Here is a 9,742-nt window from a genome sequence, read left to right as displayed (position 1 = left end):
TGGAGGGTATCGGTAGACAGGCCTTTTGGAGAGCTGCACAAGGAACGCATTCTAGCTGGGGGAATGGAAAAACACACGGTGAGGATGGATAGGATGTGTAATCACAGGTTCTCATCCATCTTGCAGCATGGCTATGAAGACTGATGAGGATCAAGTGGTAAGAGCAAAGTGGAAATTTCCTTTGCCCTGCAGAAGCCTTCCACAGAGCTGTCAGAGTGATGGGATAGCTCTGGAGTTTGTCTCAGTGCTGGCTTTGTGCAAGTGGCTCTGACTCACCCGGGCAATTCTGGACCAGGGGGTTTTCCAGGAGGCAGGGACTGAAATCCCCAGGGATGTTGGTCTAGACAGGGTGCTCTTCCCTTTGACCTCATTGAGGACATCAGCTTCCTCTTTATGCAAGTAACACCAGCTGCCAGGACAGGTTATTTTGAGCTAGAGAACAGTTATGAAAGAGGAATATGCTGAGGGTTTGAGGAAAAAGATGCTCCTCTTGTAAGTATATTTTTCAGACCACAGTTGTGGTCTGACACTCATTGCTGCTGCTCACAGGAAACAATTTTTATTCCTGACATGTAAAGAGACTCAAACAGCCTGAGAATGGCTCTTTGCCTGACACTGGGTGAGCTCGTAGAATGATCTCCATTTCCCCCAGGATAATCAGAGGGAAATCCCTGTCATTAAGTCTTCTGTCAAGTGTTGACGTAAGAGGAATTGCAAATTAATCCTGCTTCCCATTCATCTCATCCCAGCAGAGATCCCGCTAGTAAAACCAGTCCTCCAACAGCCTCAGTGAAGTCCCAGACCATATCACAATGCTCTTCTGCCCTTTTCTGCTACAAATATACCCTGATATTTCATATGTTACATCTTCCAATCCTTAAGAGCTGATTTGTAGGAGAAGGCACAGGCAAGGTGTGAGTGCACAAAAGGCTTACAATATTCTGGCTGTGTGTGACCCTCTCTTCACTTTCCCAGCAGCTGGTCCCTGGCTGCCTCACCTGCCTTTGGTGTCACATAACTCTTTAGCAACAGCCAGCCTGTCCTGAGCAGGGCTGACTTGTGGCTTGTGAGGAAAGGACATGTTTTGTAGCCCCTCCTGGCCTGTCCCATTCCTGCTGGCCCTTTCCAGTTCTGTCTTCTCTGCTCTCTCAGAGGCTTTTTCCTACAAATAAACAAAGCCATTTCAGTGGAATGAAAGAACCTGGCAACCTAGGCAGCCAGGAGATGAATGCCTCCTGCCTAGTGGCAGGAAGCACCAGGAGCTGTGCCTGCACGTGGGGTCATTGTCAGGGGCAGCACTGGGCAGGACCCGCTGGGATTAGCATCGCAGGAGAATGAGGCTGCACTGAGTTGTACAGTGAGGAGTTTGTGGCTGGGGGAGTCACACAGACCTTGGTACCAACCCAGGGAAGCTGGATTTCGCTATTTGATTCCCAAACACACTTTCTGAACTGCCTCACTGAATACACACCACCAGTCTGTGCCACTCCAGGCACTCCATATCCCATGGAATCGTCATGGGCCAAAGGAGAAGAAGATAACAGAAGACACAGGGAACACACCAAGTGCTCTGCACCGTATGGCTGACATTTGGATTGCAGCAGGGCAATTCCTCAGAAACCAGTGAGATAACAGTAGTCAATGGATACTCAGCAAACAATGTCCCCAAGGATATGCAAGCAACTTCCAGCTGGCCTTGCCAGGCTGAGGGCAGGACTGAGTGAGGAAGGACCTCACCATGTGACACAGATATTCCTCCTCTCATCCAGCCACTTCACTCCTGTTGAGCTTTCACCTCCAGGTACTCATGATGAACAGATGAACAGACTTCATTTGTTCTGAGTGGTTTGGAGTTTTGGTTTTTTTCAGCCCAGCATGAGGAACTGCTCCTGTGGCTGCCTCACTCACCTCTTGCCATGCTGCTATATACACATATCAGTGATTTCTGTCTCCAGGATCCGTCTGGGATCCAAGCCACCTCTCCAAAAGGAGATGTATTCAGCACCGTCATATGACAAAGGTGGAGGGAGAAGGTGACAGAGGTCCAGGGGACGCAACATATATTGCCTTCACAAGTGGGCACATGCTCCTCAGGATAGGAAAACAGTTTTAAGCCTTTAGTCCTTTTTGTTGTTGTTGTTTTTCCATAAATAAGGAAAAACACAGTAATTTTCTCCAGGGCTCTTGTCATCTTTAGTGTTTGACATTATACTAACTTGCTCCCCTTCACAAGCCTTCAACCTGTCAACTGAATGAGGATGGAGAACATCAGCTCCAGAATTGAGGATGGGACACCAAAGCACCCATACAGACACACAGACATCAGGGAAAGTTGTGCCCAAAGTCACAGAGCAGAACAATGTCAGAGTAACAGATTACCACATTCCTGGCTCCTCTCCTCTGCTCAAACTGTAAACCAGGCAAAATATATCAAAGCCAACACATCCAAAAGAGAAGTTAGACACCATCTGTGTGTGCTTTGGTCAATAACACTACTACTTTTACCTAGTAATGAGGAGCTTTGAGCAATTGAGATTTCTCATATGAGCAAGGAAAGTCTCTGACCTAATCTATGTGTCCATACAGGAGTGTGGGTTTTCCAGCTTCTTTCTAGGCTTTTCCCCTGGCGCTTTTTTTTTTTTTTTTTTTTCCTCCTTCTTGAAAGGTCTGAGTCTCCACACAGCGTTTTCTGAGTCAGCTTTTCACCTCCTTTCAGTACTACACAGCCTATGGATCTACCAGGTTGCGAAGTCAGCAGACAAGGGGAGTTTGCCAGCTCCGCAGGTCACCTCCCAGGGGACAGCAGCAGCTCTGGGTTCCAGCCCACTGAAGGAAGTTGGCTAGAAAGCTCTGGCAGAAGTATTCCTATTCCAGTACTTCTCTGCTCGGCAGTTTGGCCTCGGACACTGTGAATCCAGAGCCCTGAGACAAGCCCTGCTCCGCCCACGGTGGTGTCCATGCTGGAAAAGCGAGGGTCAAGCGCAGCGCCGAAACACGGCTTGTGTGAGCCTGCATTCCCAAAAGGCAGCGACGAGACACGGAGCCGTCCCCGTGAGCCTTCGGCAGCCGTGCTCCCCCCTGCCGCCTCCTCTTCCACACATCTATCCCCTGCGGCCACACACCAGCCTTGCTGACAGATCTTACTTGAAAGCTCTGGCAGCCTGTGCCACTAATGGCAGAGCCCTGAGCCGGCTCCCTCCGTCTCCCTGGAGTCCCTGCGCAGACGTAGGTGCACGTCACGGCCTGCTCTAATTTTATCCGTGTTTGATGGAAGAGACGAACTGAGCAGCAGGGAGGCAGCTATTTTGGTTTTCTCTGTGGCGGTGGGTTATATAAAGCATCTTGCCACGACCCGCGTCGCTTGGGAGCTGCTTTGCTTCCAGCGGCTACAAACCAGAGGCTCGGACGCTGGCTGCCGGCAGCCGAGACCTCCGTGCGACGGCGTGGGCGCGGTGTGCGGTGCGTGCGCGCCGTGTGTGCCAGGTGTGGAGCGTACGGGGAGCGTGTCAATGAGATTCGGGGTGACCATCCTCAGGGAGACGCTGGCTCTCCTCCTCGCCGTGCGTTTGACATACGCTCGGGGGTTTCACCCGTTCCAGAGCCAGCACATCATACGCGCTCCCCCAGCGGCACAGAGGGCACGGGCACAAGCGGGCAGCGGGCTGCCCGGGGTGCGCAGGATTTGGCCGGCCGCCGCAGAGCACTGCCGCTCTCATCTCGCCCGGGCAAGAGCGGCGGCTCCATTAGGTGGCAGCAGCAGCGGCCACAGGAGGAGGAGGCTGCCCTCCCGGTGGGGCCTGCGCGGGTGTGCAGGAGGCCCACGGGGCCACAGAGGCGCCTGGCAGAGCCAGACAAGCACTAGCGCTGGGTGCTGGGCAGCTTGCTGCCATTGGATGCAGGAGACGTGGGGGGGCTCTTGCCCTGGCTACCTGTGGTTCCTGGTACTCAGGGGTACCTCTGTCTGACACTGGCCGAGCCTCTGTGAGCCCCCAGGGGCCGCTCCCTGGGCTGACCTCCCGCACGTAAGGCGCTACGTGGTGAGCAGCCGGCGGGGATCCCGTCCCGTGCTAGCTGACCAGCCTGCGCGCAATGGCCATTTCCCAACCGCAGGAAGCAGAGGCATTACGCAGGGCTTCTCGCCTCTGTGGGCTGTGGCTTCTCCACGCCTGGCCCTCACGGGCGGTGTATTCGTCAGCGATGCTCCGGTGCTTGGTCCCAGGCTAGTGAGGCAGGGCAGCAAGCTTTGGGCTTGCCGGCTTGGGAATTTTTGGCAAGAGGCGGCATGACCAGGACTCCTTTCTCTGTCTGACATAGGAAGAGTCTGCCAACATCTGAGTAAAGTGCTAGAGCCCACTGCCCGGAGGGAGTTTTGGGGAATGCCTCTTGCTTTTGTTTCTTGTACAAGCAAGCAAATTTAATAGCACCAGCTAAAATAATTAGGACGTGTCACGATGTTGATTGGCACCTCCCTGGTTCTCCAGTCTCTGGGTACTGCTTACCCTGTACTCAGCTCTCCTGCTGACTCATGTCAAAGCCGCCTTCTCCCTAATGACCAGGGGTCAGGCTAGGATCCAGCCTGCTCCGTGGCTCTACTTGCTCCCACGCAGTTCCCGCTGGGCCTCCCGCCGTGGCACCGGCAGGACGCACCCACTTCCTAAAGAGTCACCTCCTGGGAACACCGCCGAGCCTCTGTGGCGGCCACGGCATCCGACTCCCTCCCCCTCCGGGCATGTGCCTGCCTGAGTGCCCATACCTTCCGTCTGGCTGCTCCCGAGGAGGCACGGTGGGCGAGGGATAACCCGCAGGACGAGGGGGCTGCGGTCCACGTGTAACCACCACCCACCCACCCAATCTGCAACCGGCTGGGGCGGGAGAACTACATCCTTGGGGTGTTCCCAACAGGACCCGTATCTTCCTCATGCGTCCCCCACTGGCGCCAGGAGCCCCAGCCCCCTCAGCACACCACCGCATCCCCTTTGCTGGCACAATCCCCGGGGAAAGCGGCGGGCGCAAGAGGCATGCCGGAGGAGGGCCGGCTGTGCGTGCAGGAGCGTGCATATGTGCACGTCAGGGAGAAGGAAGCGGGGTTGTGAGTGCTGGAGGCGTTGTGAGCGCCAGGCACAGGCTGACAGGCAAGGCTGCCGCTCCCGTAGGAAGATAAACTGTTTCACAACAGTCACGATCGCAGTGAGTAGTTCACTCCGGAGTGCTCCTTCTTGCTAGGGAGGGAGAGGATAATCAGAGCCGAGAGGAGGAGTGTAGGATATGGGGGAGCATCCCAAAGATTATGCGAATGTGCGTGGAGGGAGAGTATTTGTATGGAGAGTGCAGCAGCTCTGTAAGCCCCTACAGATGGAGTGTGGACACAGGAGAGGAGTAATGCTACTGCACAGTAATGCAGTAACGCAACCCCCTCCAATACTGATGTGGAATGCTGCCCGGGGGCAAAGGTCACTAAACTTGCCAGAACTGGCACCAGAGCAAACAAGAAATGCACGAAGAAACTAAAATACTTCAGGGAGCGAAAATGTTATAGACTTGGAATATACTGGAATGGGAGAGCAGCCAACTAGCCTCCTCTCAGTTCTGCAGAGAAGTGCAAATATATTCAAATATTGTGTGAAAGGACAAGCCCTCCTGCAGGAGCTCAGCTCCAGCTCTCCTTTCCTAGTGCAGCAATTCAGTAAAGATGTGCCCCAGGCTCGTACTCAGAGACTCTGCTGATAACTGGAGCCCTGTTAGCTTGAAGTTGCCTCTGTGGCTGTGTTTACACTTCTTTGGTGCTGAGGCTGTTTGAAGTGGTGTAAGCAATACCAACTCCACAGACCTTGCTTAGATCCTCCCTGTTGTGCCAGCGCAACACTATACACAACTGCCTGGCAAAACAGACCCAGGAGCTGTTCTGGCAGAGGAGCCATCATTTATCTTTGTGGGATAAGTCGTCTTCCAGCACAGCTCATTGGAAGGCTCCTGAGCAGCACTGTGCACCCCGGCTTGGCTTGGAAGGTGCTGGCTGTGCCTCCCAGATTTGAATCAGCTGATAGAGAGAGGGTTGGGTAACTGCCAGCACCACACCCTGTGTCGTGCCAGCACAGGCAAGTGCTCATCCACTCAAGTTGCAGCTCTGCAGCAATGCAAGCCAAGCTGCCATAGGCTGGCTTTTCCTACTCCTCCTGGCATGGGACCTAGCCTTCTCCATCCACTGGCTGACTCCTGACTCTGCTCTCAATCAGTTCAGCTTGATAAAATGGCAGAGGACAGAGTGACAAAAGACAGCAAAGGGTTTTCTCTTGGGGTAGCACAAGAGGGCAACTCTCCACCCCACAGCTGAGAACTGGACCTTGTAAGGAGTTGGGAATGGGGTCCCACAGTGGGGAGGGTATCCTGGCAGTTCAGCCCATGGCAAGCCTGAGCAGCAAGTGGCCTGAGCTGACCTTCTGAAATAAAACCTGCTGAAATAAATTGTTCTGTTTCCATTCAAGTCAGCTCTCTGAACTGACATGCCATATGTCTACATGTTCCTATGCCTATAACAAAGAAATGAAATTTGTGACTCAAGCAGGAGGGGACTAGGAGCACCACAGGGCTACATTACCACCTCCCTCACATCTCAGGTGTTCAGCTGCTTGCTCTTGTCCTGCGGCATCACTCAGCCGGGCCTGTGTGACACAGGGAGCTCCTGTGTGACACATGGAGCAGCAGGGACTGGGTTGGGCAGATGTACTTCTGGGTGTTGAACTCTGTCCTCTGCTCTGCTGGTTCTTCCCTGTCCTCTGCCCCACTGCTCCCTCCCTTCCTGCAGGTGAGGTCTCATAGTAGACAGGGTGGTAACCCAGCGGCAGCCCTGCCTGGCAGGATAGGGCACTGAAAATATCCAGTTGACTGAGATAAGGCATGAGCAAATGTGGAGGACACTGGGCTAATTGGTCTCTGTCTCCCTGCAGCCCAGGAGCTGTAAGTGCCTGTGCTAGCAGCACTGTTGCCTGTGCACTGGGATGGGACCAGAGAGCAGACAGCCTGTTTTGGGACAAGGGGAGCAGCAAGAACAATTGGAGTAATTAGTGATAGTTTTCCTTTCTCACGTAAACATCCTCTCATGTAAACAAACCTCCATGAAACACGGTGGAGAAGCCCTCACATCATGGGCACCAGCTGCCTGGATGCATCAGGAGCATTCCCTCCCCCCCGTGCGGGTGTCAGTAGCAGGCACTGCCCGGGGCAAAGGCTGTGGGACGGTACACGTCCTGATGGGACATCCCTCCAGCCCTGGCGGGTGACTTTGGACATGCTCTGCATTGCACCTCCAAGCCCCAGGCGTGATCCCTGCCTTTGACCACCTACCCGCACTTTCCCACGCGGCCAGCGGTGTCCGGGAGCAGGTGACCGGGTACCCGCGGAATGCGGGGAGCTGCCGTGACCGTGCGGAAAGCCTTTTCTCACGCCCGCTGATTACCTTCCCAAACACCGGCACTTCAGGCTTGCCCTTGAGAAGCAAACACTAATTTCAGCCGCACCCTTTCCTGCCCTGGGGCTGCAGGGCGAGGGTATCCTCAACGAACGCCGTGTTCCCCACCGAGGGGCGTGGGACAGGAACCAGCCCTCGTAAAATCGCCCGGATTGAACCTGCTGCCCTCAGCCTGCCAAACCAAACAGAGCTGATGTAAAGCAAATAGCAATGACAACAGCCTGGCTGCTGGTGAGGGTTGGGCAAGCAGCTGGTTTCCAGTTTGCTGGCCTCAGCAGATGGCGGCGGCGGGAACAGTCGCTGGGAGTTCCCAGCCCGCAGGCACCCGGCTCATCGGCCGAGGCCGGGGCGGCCCCGAGGTTCCCTCCTCTCCCGTTTGCCAGCAGCGCCTGCGCAACCCCCAGCGCAATGACAGCTTTTGGGATTTCAGGGAGCCACCCAGCCGGTCCTGGCCGGGGGAAACCGGGGATGCCGGTGGGTGGGTCCGTCCGCCGGCCGCCCTCTTCGCCGGGTGTTTCACCTAGAAGGGTTCTGGCCGCCACGTATTGTAAGTGAGGAAGCTGATGTCAGAGAGAAAGACGCCCGAAGGAACATCCAGGGGCCGTCTGCCGGGGAGGAAACTGCACCAGGAGCAGGGCTCTTTGGAGCAGCCCCTGCCGCCCCGGAATGCAGGGAAGAACATTTGGTCTATCTGGCCTCTGCTGGGCACCCCCGCTGCTGGCGACAGGAGCATGGATGGCACTTGGTAGTCTGCTGGGCTGCTGGGCAATTTTGGCAGAGCAGGCTTTTCAGAGGATGAGACTGGCAAAGGATGCTGGGGGATCAGGCCACTCTTCAAGAGATGGACCAGAAAACACTGCAACATCTGTGGTTCACTTCTCAGTTTCTTTCCACTGGTTTCAAGGCTAGATTTCTCAAGTTTGCTGGACGTGCACTTTACATCAGCAACCTGGATGATGGGCACAGCAGACCTGTGGCACATGTGCGGGCGGTGCTGACCCCGTGCAGGGCAAGAACTCATGTGCACTTAATTCTCTCAGAGCAGTACCTGCATAGTGGCCCGTCCATCCATCCATTTGACCCTCCCAGCTCCGAGCTCTCCCCGCAGCTGTGCTGTTCGCACTGCCGGCCAGGCTCCTCAGTGCAGAGGGCCGCACCGCCGACCCCAGTTAAAAATAAACCCTCCTTCTCGGCGGCATTATTTTTAACCCTGGGCCCATCTCCGCGCTCAGGTTACCAGCCCTCGCCCGCACGGCGCGGGGGCGCCCAGCGGCCACAAGCCGCCCGTGGGGCTGCCGGCCGGAGGGAGCTCTGCTAACCCACAACCCGCACCGCGGCCTCCCGCCCGCGGGGAATCCTGGCCCGCGGGGCTGCCCGAGCCCGGCCGGGCCGAGGCGCCCCGCCGGCAGCCGCGTGGGCGGGACGCCGGCGGAGAGGCCGGGGCCGCCGCAGGCCCCGCCCGCCCTCGGCCGCCGCCTCCCAAACAAACAACAGCCGCTCCCGCTGCCGTGGCGACCGCGCCCCGCCCGCCGCCGTGGCGACGGGGCCCCGCCCCTCCCGCGCGGCTGACGCGCGCTCCGGCGGGGGGAGGCGGGAGGGGGAGGCGATGACGTCGCCATCCCGTTTCCACGGGAACCACGCGCCGACGTCACGGGTTTGTGTGTTGTCAACGGCCCGCCGTCTCCCGGGCAACGGCAGGCGCCCGGCCCGGCCCCGGCAACAGCGCCGCGATTGGCCGGGGGCGCCGCGGGGCGGGGCCCGCGCGCGCCGCCACCGCCCCCTCCACGGGCCGCGCCTCGGGCCGGGGCTGCGCCTCTGACGGCCCCGGGCCTGAGGGGCCCGGCGGGGGCCAGAGGGACTGTCGGGGCTTATCCCGGGTGGAAATCGAGCACCACGCAGCCTCTCGCTCAACTCCCCTCTCTTCCTGCCACCGCGGTGAAACGGGGAGGAGGTAAAACTTGGGGAGGAGGTAAAACTTGTCGGTTGAGATAAGAAGTGTAATTGAAAACAAAGTTAAATGTAATTATAATGGCAAATAATAGTAATAATGATAATAAAAGGGAAAGGGGATAAAGCCAAACAAGTGATGCGCTACAAATGCTCACCGCCTGCTAACCAAATGCCAGTCCCCAGTACATCGCAGTGATTCGTGTCTCTCTGAGGTTGCCAGGTTGACAGCACAGCTTTTAACAATATTTTATTGTTTTTTCTGGATTCTGCACTTGTCTGGAAGTAACGTGCAAACACACCGAATGTGTCCACTGCCACGCATACTTA

The sequence above is a fragment of the Hirundo rustica genome, chromosome 6 (genome assembly GCF_015227805.2).
Source record: "Hirundo rustica isolate bHirRus1 chromosome 6, bHirRus1.pri.v3, whole genome shotgun sequence".
Taxonomy (NCBI): domain Eukaryota; kingdom Metazoa; phylum Chordata; class Aves; order Passeriformes; family Hirundinidae; genus Hirundo; species Hirundo rustica.
Note: the sequence above shows the minus strand (reverse complement) of the source record.